This window comes from Dromiciops gliroides, chromosome 6, assembly GCF_019393635.1.
Source record: "Dromiciops gliroides isolate mDroGli1 chromosome 6, mDroGli1.pri, whole genome shotgun sequence".
NCBI lineage: Eukaryota > Metazoa > Chordata > Mammalia > Microbiotheria > Microbiotheriidae > Dromiciops > Dromiciops gliroides.
The window spans coordinates 330,688-342,442 of NC_057866.1; positions in this window are offsets into that span (position 1 = coordinate 330,688).

The window sequence follows — 11,755 nt, forward strand, 5'->3', positions numbered from 1 at the left end:
AGCTAGGACTTCCGTGTGAGACTCTCACCCCTCCCTCCTAGGAATACCTGGAGCTCCAGGCAGAAGGGGAGGGGCAGAGAGCAAGGGGAGAGGCCAGCTCCCCCATGCCCCCTACACACTGGGCTGGGCTGTTTAGGGCCGGGGCGGCCGACCACACCCTGGAGAAAGCCTCCCTCCTGGGTCGGGAATGTCCTGGGAAGGTCTCTGGCTGGGGGTTGGGGAAGATGTGGCTGCCTTAGGACTGCCCAAGGAGACCCTGTGGTAAGGCAGAGAGGTCAAGAATGACCCAACCACTCATGCTGGGAAAAGCTCTCTACAGCCAGAAAAAGAATTGTGGAATCTGAATGCAGATTGAACTGTACTGTTTCTACTTTCTTTTCTTTTTTGAGGTTTTCCCCTTTTGTTCTGATTCTTCTTTCACAACACGACTAGTGCAGAAATCTGTTTGATGTGATTGTACATATATAACCTATATCATTGTTTTCTGTCTTGGGGAGGAGGGAGGGAGGGAATCTTAGAAAAACAAATGTTATGGGGCAGCTAGGTGGCCCAGTGGATAGAGCATTGGCCCTGGATTCAGGAGGACCTGAGTTCAAATCTGGCCTCAGACACTTAATTACTAGCTGTGTGACCCTGGGCAAGTCACAATCCCAATTGCCTCACCAAAAAAAAACAAACAAAAAACAAAAACCCAACAAATCCTGAAAACTATCTCTACATGTAACTGGAAAATAATAAAATACTTTTATGATTGGCCCAACCTAGGCATCCACTCTCCCAGATTCTTCCTACCCCTCTGGGAAAGGGGCCAAGACCTGTTTCACAAGTGGGAAAAAGAGGCACCCAATGCTCACTCAGTGCCTGCTCTAAATTAGCATCCAGACTCCCCAGAGCCAGCCTGGGAGAGAGGGATTTGTCAGAGATGTTGCTAACTCCGGAAGGAAAGCTGATGGATCTTTTTTATTTGGGGGTGGGGAGCGGGTGAGGGGAGCTGATCCCAGGACACAAGACCAAGAAGGGGCAGAAAGAGGAATCAACCCCATTTCCACCCCAAGTCTCAGGGCTGGGGAAGGCTAGAAGGACCTCCTAGGGCCCACTGAGAAGAGTACCAGGAGACCCCCCCACCAATGAGCTGGGTAGCCCTGGACTTCATCGAACCTCTGGAGAGCTGGGCCTGGAATCTGGGAGACCTGAGTTCAAATCCTATCTCAGACACTAGCTGTGTGACCCTAGACAAACTGTGGTGGTTGTTAATCATTTCAGTCATGATCTTCGTAACCCCATTTGGGGTTTTCTTGGCAGTTATGCTGGCCTGGTTGGCCATTTCCTTCTCTAGTTCATGTACAGATGAAGAAACTGAGGCAAACAGGGTGAAATGACTTGCCCAGGGTCATGCAGCTAGGAAGTATCTGAGGCTAGATTTGAACCAGGGAAGAGGAGTCTTCTGACTCCAGGCCTAGCTGTTTTATCTACTGGGGCACCCCCTAGCTGCCCTCTAGACAAATCACTGTACCTCATTTTCCTCAGCCCCTTCCTCACAGGATCTTTATGGATCAAAGGGGATGATAACGGCTAAGCTATTATTATAATGCCTGCCATGTAGTAAATGCCGCATCAACATTGTCAGCTCTTCCTATTGTTATCTCTCTGGGCCTCGGTTTCCCCGTCTACAAAAGGGCCCCGTGGTCCCTCCCAGCTCAGATGCTCTGCGGCCGAGGCAGTTCCCAAGAAGGGATCTAGCCCTTATTTAGACCTCAGCTTTTCCTAAGCTTCTCCAGTGGCCCTGAAGGTCCCTTGGGCTCACCACATGACCTGTGGTTGGTTTGGGGGGGTATCCGACCCTAATCTAGCCCCAATTGCTTCCAGGCTGCAGGTCCTCATGGGACTTGGCAGGGACAAACCTCCGCCGCTGCCTAAGCCCGTGGTGAGCAGCAAGGCCACACCGGGATGCATTTTTTTTTTTAATTTTAGACTTTTATTTTCCAAATTACATGTAAAAGCAAATTTTGACATGAGTTCCACTCACAACCTGGATAAGGTAGAATTGTTTGCCATGACTGCTCGTGTATAATTTATGTTGAATTGTTTGGGATGCATTTTTAAAGGGCCTACTATGCTCCAGGCACTGGGGGCATGTGAGCTGTGCTCCCAAGGCCCAGGGGCACTTCAGAGCAGAGTGGGGGATGAGAACCTTCCACACTTGGGGCCAGCAGACCAGTTTGGCCCGAACATAGAGTCTGGGTAAGATGATGAAGGGAGGCCTTCCAACGCCGGCCTCAGGAGGTTCCCTCCAGGTGATAAGGAGGCCCAGGGCATGGGCTGTGAGCAGACCTCTGGTTCAGGGAAGAGATAAGGCAAAACAAGAAATAAAGCCGGGGGCTTTTTTGAGCTCCATGATCCACCCTTGGCCAGGCAGGTCCCCGCCTATTGCTTCTTGTGGCTCATGTCTGCATGTCAGAGATGGAAAGCCAACAAGATTTCTCTGAGGATAACCGGCCCCCTTCAGGGGGCCAGGATCTGTGGCTGAGGCAACCAGCAGGCACCACACACAAGCTCCAAAGAACTCGGTCAAAGCTGGGGGCTGGGGGCAGAAGCTCCCAGCGGAGCCCCGAAGACCATTCTGCTCCCCCCCCCCAGGAGAGAGTCCACCCCCCAGGCATATGCGCGCACACACACACGTGCACACACACACCAGCTCACTGGGGCCACCCTAAGAACCAATTGGTTCTGAGCAGCCTGGTTCTGTCGTCACCAGGCTAGAAGGGAAGAGGATGCTCGTGGAGCTTTGTCTGCACCCGGGAAACACCTGTGGGAAGCACGAACGTGCCAGAGTTGCCCAGGGCCCCCAGCACCCTGGGCACACCCCCTCACATTGTCGAGAGGCAAACGGCCCCGCTCCGGGGAGCAGGAAGAGGCCCCATCCAAGCAGTCGCTCCTGCGCTCTTCCATCTTCCGGGGATGCTGAAGCCCAATTAGATCTCTCGAGTGCTTGGCCGATCTGGGTGCTCTGGGTCGTTCTGGATGGAAAGTGGTGGTGCTGAGGGGAACACAAGTTCCGTCTTGGTTCCTTTAGTGCTCCTCACACCACAGGCTATTACCCAAAGAGACAGCAAGCAAACAATTAAAGTTAATAATTAGCGAGGAGGCCAGGGAGCTGGAGACTTACAGAGACGAGATCTCAGACTGCTGCCAGGCAATAATTGTCCAGATTAGCGCTCACCCTAGGAAGGCTGCTGGCGCCTCAGGGCTACTATGAGAGGTTCCGTCCCGTACCCCCTCTCCGGAGTCTGGGCAGCGTCATCGGCTCGGAGCTCTCTTAGCCACTCAGGAGTCACATCTCCCAACCTAAGCAGCATCACAGGACTGCGACCCACCTGGGCTTGGTGTTAGAGGCAAACCCCAGAACCTCACTCCATGGGAGCACACTGCCCACGGGGCTGCTCCCAGCAGGCTCTTGCTTGGTTCTTGAGACAGTGCCTGGCACATTGTCTGCCCTTAATCAATGCCAGCTGACTTGATGGGCCGGCGGCTCCTCTGCCTGTGTGCTCAGCTGTGCCATCACTGCTCTATGGACATAGCTCTGGGCTCCCAGTAGTGAGTTGGCTCATGAAGGGCAGCATGGCACGCAGTGGGTATTCAATAAATGCTTGTGGAATAAATGAACACATCCATCTCCTTCTCCACATGACCAGAGGCCACTGGTGGTGCAGTGGATGGAGTCAGAAGGACCTGGGTACAAAAGCTGGCTGTGTGACCCTGGGTAAGTCACTTCACCTCTGTCTGCCTCATTTTTCCCAGCTGTGAAATGGGGAGAATAATAGCACTCACCTCATGGGGTTGTTATGAGGACTGAAGGAGATGCTATTTGTAAAACCCTTAACCCAGTGCCTGGCACACACACACACACACACACACACACACACACAGCCTTCCTTCCCATTCCCCATATTCTTGGAGAAGATTCTTGGAATCTTCCTCCTTCCCCCTCCCCCCCACCTCTTCATCTTCCTTGCCTCCCACCCCTGTCAGGTGCTGTGTTGACCTTGCTCTCCTGTTATGTCCCCTTCCCTCCACTCACCCTAGCTCAGGCTTGCCGCCACCCTCACTGGAAGCACCAGAGTGCGTCTCCTCTTCAGTCAGGCCTTCACACCGCGGTGCAAGCGATGTTCCTAGAGCAGGCCTGCGGCTCTGCTCATAAACTCTCGCTCGCAGCACCGCCTGCTGCCTCCTGGGAACAGAGAAATGCCCACACCTGGTGCTTAAGACCTTGCAGCACAATTGAAGTCGACATTTATGAGGAGCTCTCAATTTTCAAAGTGCTCTGCGGCCACCTGAGGCTCACTTTACAGATGAGACGGCTGAGGCTGGAGAGGAGCAGATGGTCCTGGGTCCTGGAGTCAGCCTCAGCTGTCCGGCCTCTGACCCACCACTTCCACCACTCCCCCCATCACTGTGTCTTAGGTGTGGCTTGTTGCCTCCTGGCCTGGACGACCATCCCTGCTCCACCCAGGGCCACCACCTCCATGAAGCCTACCATGATTTCCTCCCAGGTTCACCTTTGTCTTCTCAGCGCCAGCCCAGCATTGAGGCAGGCACCTTATACAGGCTGAGTTAAGTGGTCAGAGATCTACCTGCCTTTGAGGCTACGGTGTGAGACATCCCCAACACCCCGTCCCCACCACAGGAAGCTCTCAGGTCCTGCCAAGATTGTGCCAGTCCTATACTGGGGGCACTTGGGGCCTCAAAGAGTGGAGGAACTAGGGGTGCTGGGGTGGGGCAGCCCACACCAGACTCTGGGGGCCCAGATCCCTGCAGCTGTTGCTCACCTGCTCAGGTGCAGGAGAAGGAAGGAAGGAAGGAGAGAGGCATCATGGTCTGGAGTCCTTCGCGGAGGGACCCGGCTTCCTGGCAGTCTGGGCCTTTCCAAAATCTCAGCTTGATCCAGTTAATTTCTCCGTGTGTCTCCATGTGCTTGTCTGCAAGAGGAGGGCTTTGGCCTGGCCTCAGACTTCTTTGATCTTTTGGGGTCACAGGCCCCTTGGGCGGCTAGTGTGGAACAAGGAATCCAGTTCTCTTAAAGTGTAGTTTTCTAGGAGGCTGCTAGGTGGCACAGTGGATAAAGGCCCTGGAGTCAGGAGGACCTGAGTTCAAATCCAACCTCAGACACTTGACACTTACTAGCTGTGTGACCCTGGGCAAGTCACTTAACCATCATTGCCCACCCCCACTCCCCAAATGTAGTTATCTGAATGTTTTCTTTAAACACATGTTACCAGCTCCCAGGTAAAGAGCGCTGGGGCCCAAGGGTCTCTAAGTTCATTTCCAATGTAAGGCCCCTGACCTGAGGACATTTACCCTCCTCCATTTATGGTCTTGGGTTAGGGTTAGTTCAGGCAATGGGGGCAGCCTCTGTGCCCACCTTCCTCAACTTGGCAGGGTTGGGTCCTCGGAGGGTGATGGTGACTCCCAAGCTGTAGGGATGCCCAACCCTTAGCATGTGCTTGGCACATGGTGGGCACGTGCTTACTGACTGCCCACCCACTTCTAAAGCCACAGCTCAGGAGTCCCCACCGATGGGCTTCCTGCTAACAGTGGGCCGGCAGACACATCCCTTTTGCAAAGGCATTTATGAAGATGACAGAGGACAATTTGTGCCTACGAGGTGCTCTTCTTGTCCCCCCAGGGTGTGCTCTCCCACAAATGCCCACTGGGAAAGAGTGGGCCCCAACGGGAGACAGGGAGGCAGCACAGGTGACCCCTCTCCACAGATCCTCCCACTGCTCCCTCGGCTTGTGAGGTTGAGCCTTCTCAAGTCCAGAGGTCACATTCTTGGGAGTTTCTCACTCGAAGCAATCATCTCTTAGAATTTATGGGGGTCGAGAAAGGTCATCCCGCTCCTTCATCCCGGGCCTGGCTTCCTGACTGTCCAACTGCTGGATGGTAGTTAGACCCTCTCTTCAGTTTAGGCTGCAAACTGACCGACTGTCTTCTACCCTGATTTGTCATCGTTCCCTTGCACTCACACTCTGGAAAGGGAAAACACCTTGTCTTGTCGGTGATTACATTTGTGACCCTATCAACTGAGGGGGTGTAAAAAGGGGGAGGTGTCCAGGAAGTAGGGGGGAAAGCTAACATTTTAGATTTTAGAAGGAAGTGGCTCTTCATATCAAAATGGGGAGAGGGGTGAAGAACAATCCCGTCCTCTCTGAGGAGTATTCACAGATGTCAGCCTCTGAACCAAAATGGGTGCCACTCCGTCCTAGTGAAGGGAATGTGTCTTTCTGGGCCGAGCCCCAAGTCCCCTGGTTCTTCACGTCATGAGGAATAAACAGACGGGGTTGGGTCTTGGCCTTGAGACAGAGTCTCTGGCGTGTGGCCTGGCTCTGCTCCGGGGACCCGAGTCAGGAGATAAAAAAATGGGGAGCTTGGGATTGGGAGGGAGCTTGCCAGTCTGTCCAGCTCTGTACCCCCAGGGCAAGGGGTGGCTGGGGGGAGGAAGACTTCCCTATCCTGGCCTGGAAGTTCCCTTCTGGAGGGGTCCAGCCTGGGATGAGTCCAAAGAATTCAAATTCAACAGGCGCCTCCCAGGCCTTCACTAGATCCTCCCACCACCCTGGGAGGTGGGCGCTGTTAGTCTTCCCATTTTACAGATGAGGAAACCGAGATAAAGAGTAATGTGCCCAGGGTCACACAGCTAGGGAGTGTCTGAGGCTGGATTTGAACTCAGGTCTTCCTGACCCCAGGCCCTGCACTCTAGGCATGGTGGCATCGCATAGGGGGCATTGGCCTCTTAGGACACTCTCCATTCTCCGCTGGGAAAATCCAATGACTCATTCAACAGATCCCCAGCCCAGTCTCCAGCCCCACACATTGGAAGCTTCAAATCCATTAGCCCCCATTCTCTGAGGCAGGGAAGCCTTTGGGAGAAAGTAGAGGGCTATGCTTGGTGTCTAAGTGGACTCACTCCCAAACCACAGTGTGAAAGCTCCCCTGTGGGGAGGACGATCTGCCACCACAAAGCAAGCCCTCCCCTCCCAGAGGAATTCTTGTCTGTCTGGAGAATGCTAAAGCAGGAGGCCTCCAGAGTCAGGAGCAGCCCCTGCTTATTCAGCGGTGCGTGCACCCCAACTCTTGCCAGGGGCTGTCAGTTTGTCTTCTCTGAGGGGACTGGCCCCCCTCCCTGTGCAGGCCTGGACCTTTGCCATGTTTTCCTCCTACAGTCCACCCCCCCTCCACCCCCAAAGTGATCTTCCTGAAGTGTGGTGCTCTTTGACATTGGCCTGTCCCATCTCCAGACTCCTGCACTTTCCTGGCTGCGCCCCATGCCTGGAGTGCTCTCCCTGCTTTTCTCAGCCTCCAGCAGCTTTGCCTCCTCCAGGAAGCCTTTCCCGATCCCCGTTAATTCGAGGGCCTTCCCTCTGAACCCACCTCCAGTTTTTGCAGGTGTTCTCCCTTCAGACGGGGAGCTCCGAGGATGGGGGCAGAGCCCAACTTTTGCCTTTCTTTGTCTCCCTAGCACTTAGCCCAGTGCCTGACACACAGGTGCTTATAAAGGACATAATTTCAGACACTGGCTGGGACCAGCAGGGAGGGTGAGGCTCTGAGAGGATGGGGCTCCAGAGGCTCCCTTTACGGGCTGAGAAGAGGGCCCAGGGTCACACGGTGGGTGGGGGGATAAGGTGGGATTCAGGGCCCCATCCAGCCTTCTCTCTATTGCACCCCCCCCAATGGATTGGGATTCCCATTGGAAGAGGCAGAGTAAGGATGGTGGACAGCCTGGCACAGCCCAGCCGCAAGCCTGGCTCTGATTGGCTTGCCCAGACCCGGGCCCACCTCTTTAGCCTCCCCTACCAAGACCTTGAGTTCTGATTGGTGAGCCCACATCCCAGCCCATTTTCAGCCCTAGGCCTGAGAAGGCAGTCAGCTTTCTTCTAACGCTTTGAGGTGGCCCCTCCCCAATGCTTTCACCCCGCTCTTCTCCCTCAGACGAATTTCTAGGGCCAGCGCCCATCCCTTTGCAGTCTTCTAGCCAGGGTCAGCTTGGCTGCTTGGGTCTCGATCCCACTGATAAGTAGTTAACCTCTATTGGCTTTCACAACGTGGAGGTTTCACTTTCACTTTGCTGACAAGGCCCAATAAGAGCCTCAGCCCAAAACATTTTCCCCAAACCAGGGCCCCCTCCCTGTCCCCTCAACGCCTCAGCGCCTGGGAAGATCGGGCTACCCAGAATCCCTTCCACGCTTCTTCTTTCTTTGGGGCCCAGGCCTGGGAGCGGTCCAAGGGGCTAAGAGGGGAGGCACCGTCTGGTCACTTGGGGGCTGAAGTCCAAGTTCCGTTCTGGAAGCGCTGGACCTGTGCACAGAGAACCTGCTTTTCCACATGCCCACCAGTACTTTCTCCCTTGTCATCTCAGTTAGTCTGATAGGTGGGAGGTGGAACCTCAGACGGGCTTTAATCTGCATTTCTCCAACTTTCAGGGGTTCGGGGCATTTTTTCATACAATTGTTGACAGCTTAGATGTCGTCCTTTGAGGACTGCCTCACCCTGTCCTCGCTATCTTTCAGGGAAATGGACTCGCCATTCTCTGCAAAGATGTTCCCAGTTACCAGCTTCCTTTCAAGCTCCGTTAGGTTGGTTTGTGGAAAAGCTTTTCCGTTTTCTATAATCACAATTGTGCATTTCATCTCATGAGCGATCCTCTAGCACTACTTGTTTAGCTATGATCAAGGTCATTCCCTCCCCTAGATCTGAAAGGCAATTCCTCCCCTGCTCCTCCAGTTTGTTTCCCATGTGGCTGGCTCGCTTCTCTGCCTGGATGCTTCCTTCAACCAGTTTTTACCGAGCTCTCCCCATAGGTCAAGCACTGGGAGCATCAGGACAGTCCCTGCTTTCAGGGAGGAGCTTCCAGTCCAACAGAGTTAATGGGCATCAGCCCCGGTAAGACTAGGAGTCATCAAGGTCTCCTTCCACCCAGGCCCATGACCCCAGGCACACTCTCCCACAAGCACCCTGAGCAGCCTTGGGAAGAACAGAGTGAACATGGAAGACAGTGGGGATTAGGAGCATCAGGAGGCCCCACAGAGGCCCAAGGCAATTCTCTCTTCTCTTTTCCTCCCTGAGGTGGGAACCAGAAGTCAAGAACTGAGCTCTTCATCTCTTGGCCGGAAGAGATTTTCTTTTCTCCTTGGGGGAGGGGGGGCGGGGTTATGGCATCCAGCAGGGAAGCTGTGCTCTGGAGGAGACACTCCCCTCTATCATCCGGAGAGAGTTAAGGCACACTTTAGGAATCAATGGATCAGCACTCATCCAACACCTCCTATGTGGCAGGGCATTCAGAAAGAGGCTGCCTCTCCAGGCTGACTCGGCCAGCTTCTAGGAATGGCTCCTTTAGCCGCAGAAAAAGGAGCCGGCTGTGAACCTCGGAGTCGGATGGTTGGTTCTTTGTCCTTCGATTCCTGGAGGACCGATGGCATGATGGGTGATGTCGGGACTCGGGAGGGAATTGGCTTGAAGTGAGACAGAGGTGCACAAAGTCATGCCCAGAGACATCCGAGTGCAGTGGCAGAACAACAGTCAGCGTGACTGGCCACAGCCCAGCATTCGGTGAATGGCCTTGGCGTCCCTGGTGACTGACCAAGCCCTCAGTGCTCCATTGTGCCTGCTTCAGCTGCCTTCCTGGCCACTGGAACAGCTGATTCACATGCCCCCCCCTCCCCACTGCTTTGGGGTCCACTGAGAGGTTTTAGTGGGGTGTGGCTGCTTTGCATGCCAGAGCTTCTTGAAGCCACAGTCAGTGAAGGGATCTTCATGAGAAAAGACCCGCAGGGGCGTGGGACCAGAATCCTTGGCCATACTTCTCTCTGTTTCCCTCTTTTCTTTTTTTCAACGAACAATATATTCTCTCAAGTCCAACCCCCAGATTTGAGAACAAAAGAAAATTCTCATAATATTGGTCGTTCAAACAAATGAATTCCCATCTTGGCCATGCGCCAAAGCTGAAGGCCTCCCTCAGCCCCTCCCTGACGAGAGGATCAGTTTTCCTGCCTGGCTGAGCTCTAGGGTCAATGTAGGCATCTGCTCCTTCAAGGGTACCCAGAATTCTCTGAAGCCCTTCCCTGGGTCGCCTCTTACAGCACATTCAGAGTCACAGAGACCCCTTGAGGGCTCAGCCAGTGCCCCCCACTCTGGCTCAGCGGGACGCCTTCCTCTTCCTCCCAGTTCTTTGAAGTCAAGGCCTAGGAGTGTTTGGGGGGCAAAAGGGATTCACAGTTTACTCACTTTTGGGGGCTAGCCCAAGTTGTTTGCCAGCCTGAACAATGTGTCTCCTTTCTTGCAGACCCTGCAATTTGGGGCATTTTCCATTTTTGTCAGCTTGGCCAGGATCATGGGCATGAGGTGAAACCTTACAGTGCCTTAGAGCTGTACTTCTCTAAGTAGGAATTAATGGTTGGACTACTTGGGGGCACTACAATAAATAGAGCCTCAGACACTAGCTGGGTGACTCTGGGCAAATCACTCAATCACTCTCTGCCTCAGTTTCTTCATCTGTAAAGAGAACCAGAGAAGGAAAAGGCAAGCTGCTCCAGTGTCTTTTTTTTTTTTTTTTTTGGTCATTGGTGTCTCTGGTGGTTGACCAAATAAAAATGGGCCGATTTTGACTCATTTTCTTCATTCCTCAGTCTAGCGTTTGGATTCGGGATCTTGATGGCTAGCTGAGCTGCTCTCCCAACTTCGAGGAAACATTGGGAGCCATCTCAGCACAGTAAGATTTGTTGCACATCAGCAGCACTTCTAGCTCTTTGATGCTGTACACCAAAAGCTTCCTGAATCCACTAGGTATCATGTGTTTTCTCTACTTATAGCTTCCATAACCAATATTGGGTATCGGGATCTGGCCCGGAATCATCTTCCCACTCTGTTGTCAATGCCTCTTGGTTTACCCCGGTTTCTCTTGATCTTGACATGTTGATCTGACTGGTGTCAGATGAACTTCTCGGTCTTCTTCTTGACGATTTTGGGCTTCACAAGTGGGGTCTGAGGGCAGGCATGGTGCCAGTGAACAGAGAGCTGCCCCTCCTCAGAACTGCTCCAGTATCTTTGCCAAGAAAACCCCAAATGGGGTCATGGAGAGCCGGACACACAACTGTGAAGGCCCCAACAACAGCAACAATAAATGATCTGAAGTATTTTTTATAAGGCTACAGGGAACTGGGTTTTTTCCTTAGAAGAGCGCCCATTGGTGACCCTTAGATGATTTGTTCATTGGAGAACGACTCGTTTTTATAAATCAGAATCAGTTTGATCAATGTCAATTAACAGCTGAGACCTCTCTTGGAGACACTTGGGTGGCTGTTGCTCTGCCCCTTTGGTCAATGCCTTGGCCAAGAACCAGTTGTCTACTGTCTGGGTGTCGATGGGAATACCACGGTTGGAGGCTCCAGACCCAGACCTAACTGCCATCCTCTGGGACCCACCCTGGGAGGGTCAAGGCAGCTAGGGAGGGCAGTCCCAGAGAGAGCTGCGATGGAAACTTTGCTTTCAAGTCTTCTCTCCCCCAAATCAGAGAGACACATGAGGCTCTCCCAACCAAACCCAACAGGGCGAGCTTCCAACACCCCAGTGTTCCAGCAATGAGACCGTGAGGGGCTCCCGTCCTCCCACAGCGATGCCCTCTGCCTCTCCTGCCCTGCCCCGGAGCCTCCTTGCCCTGGAACATCCAACCATACCCAGGGACTTGTGTCTGAGCAACAGCCTC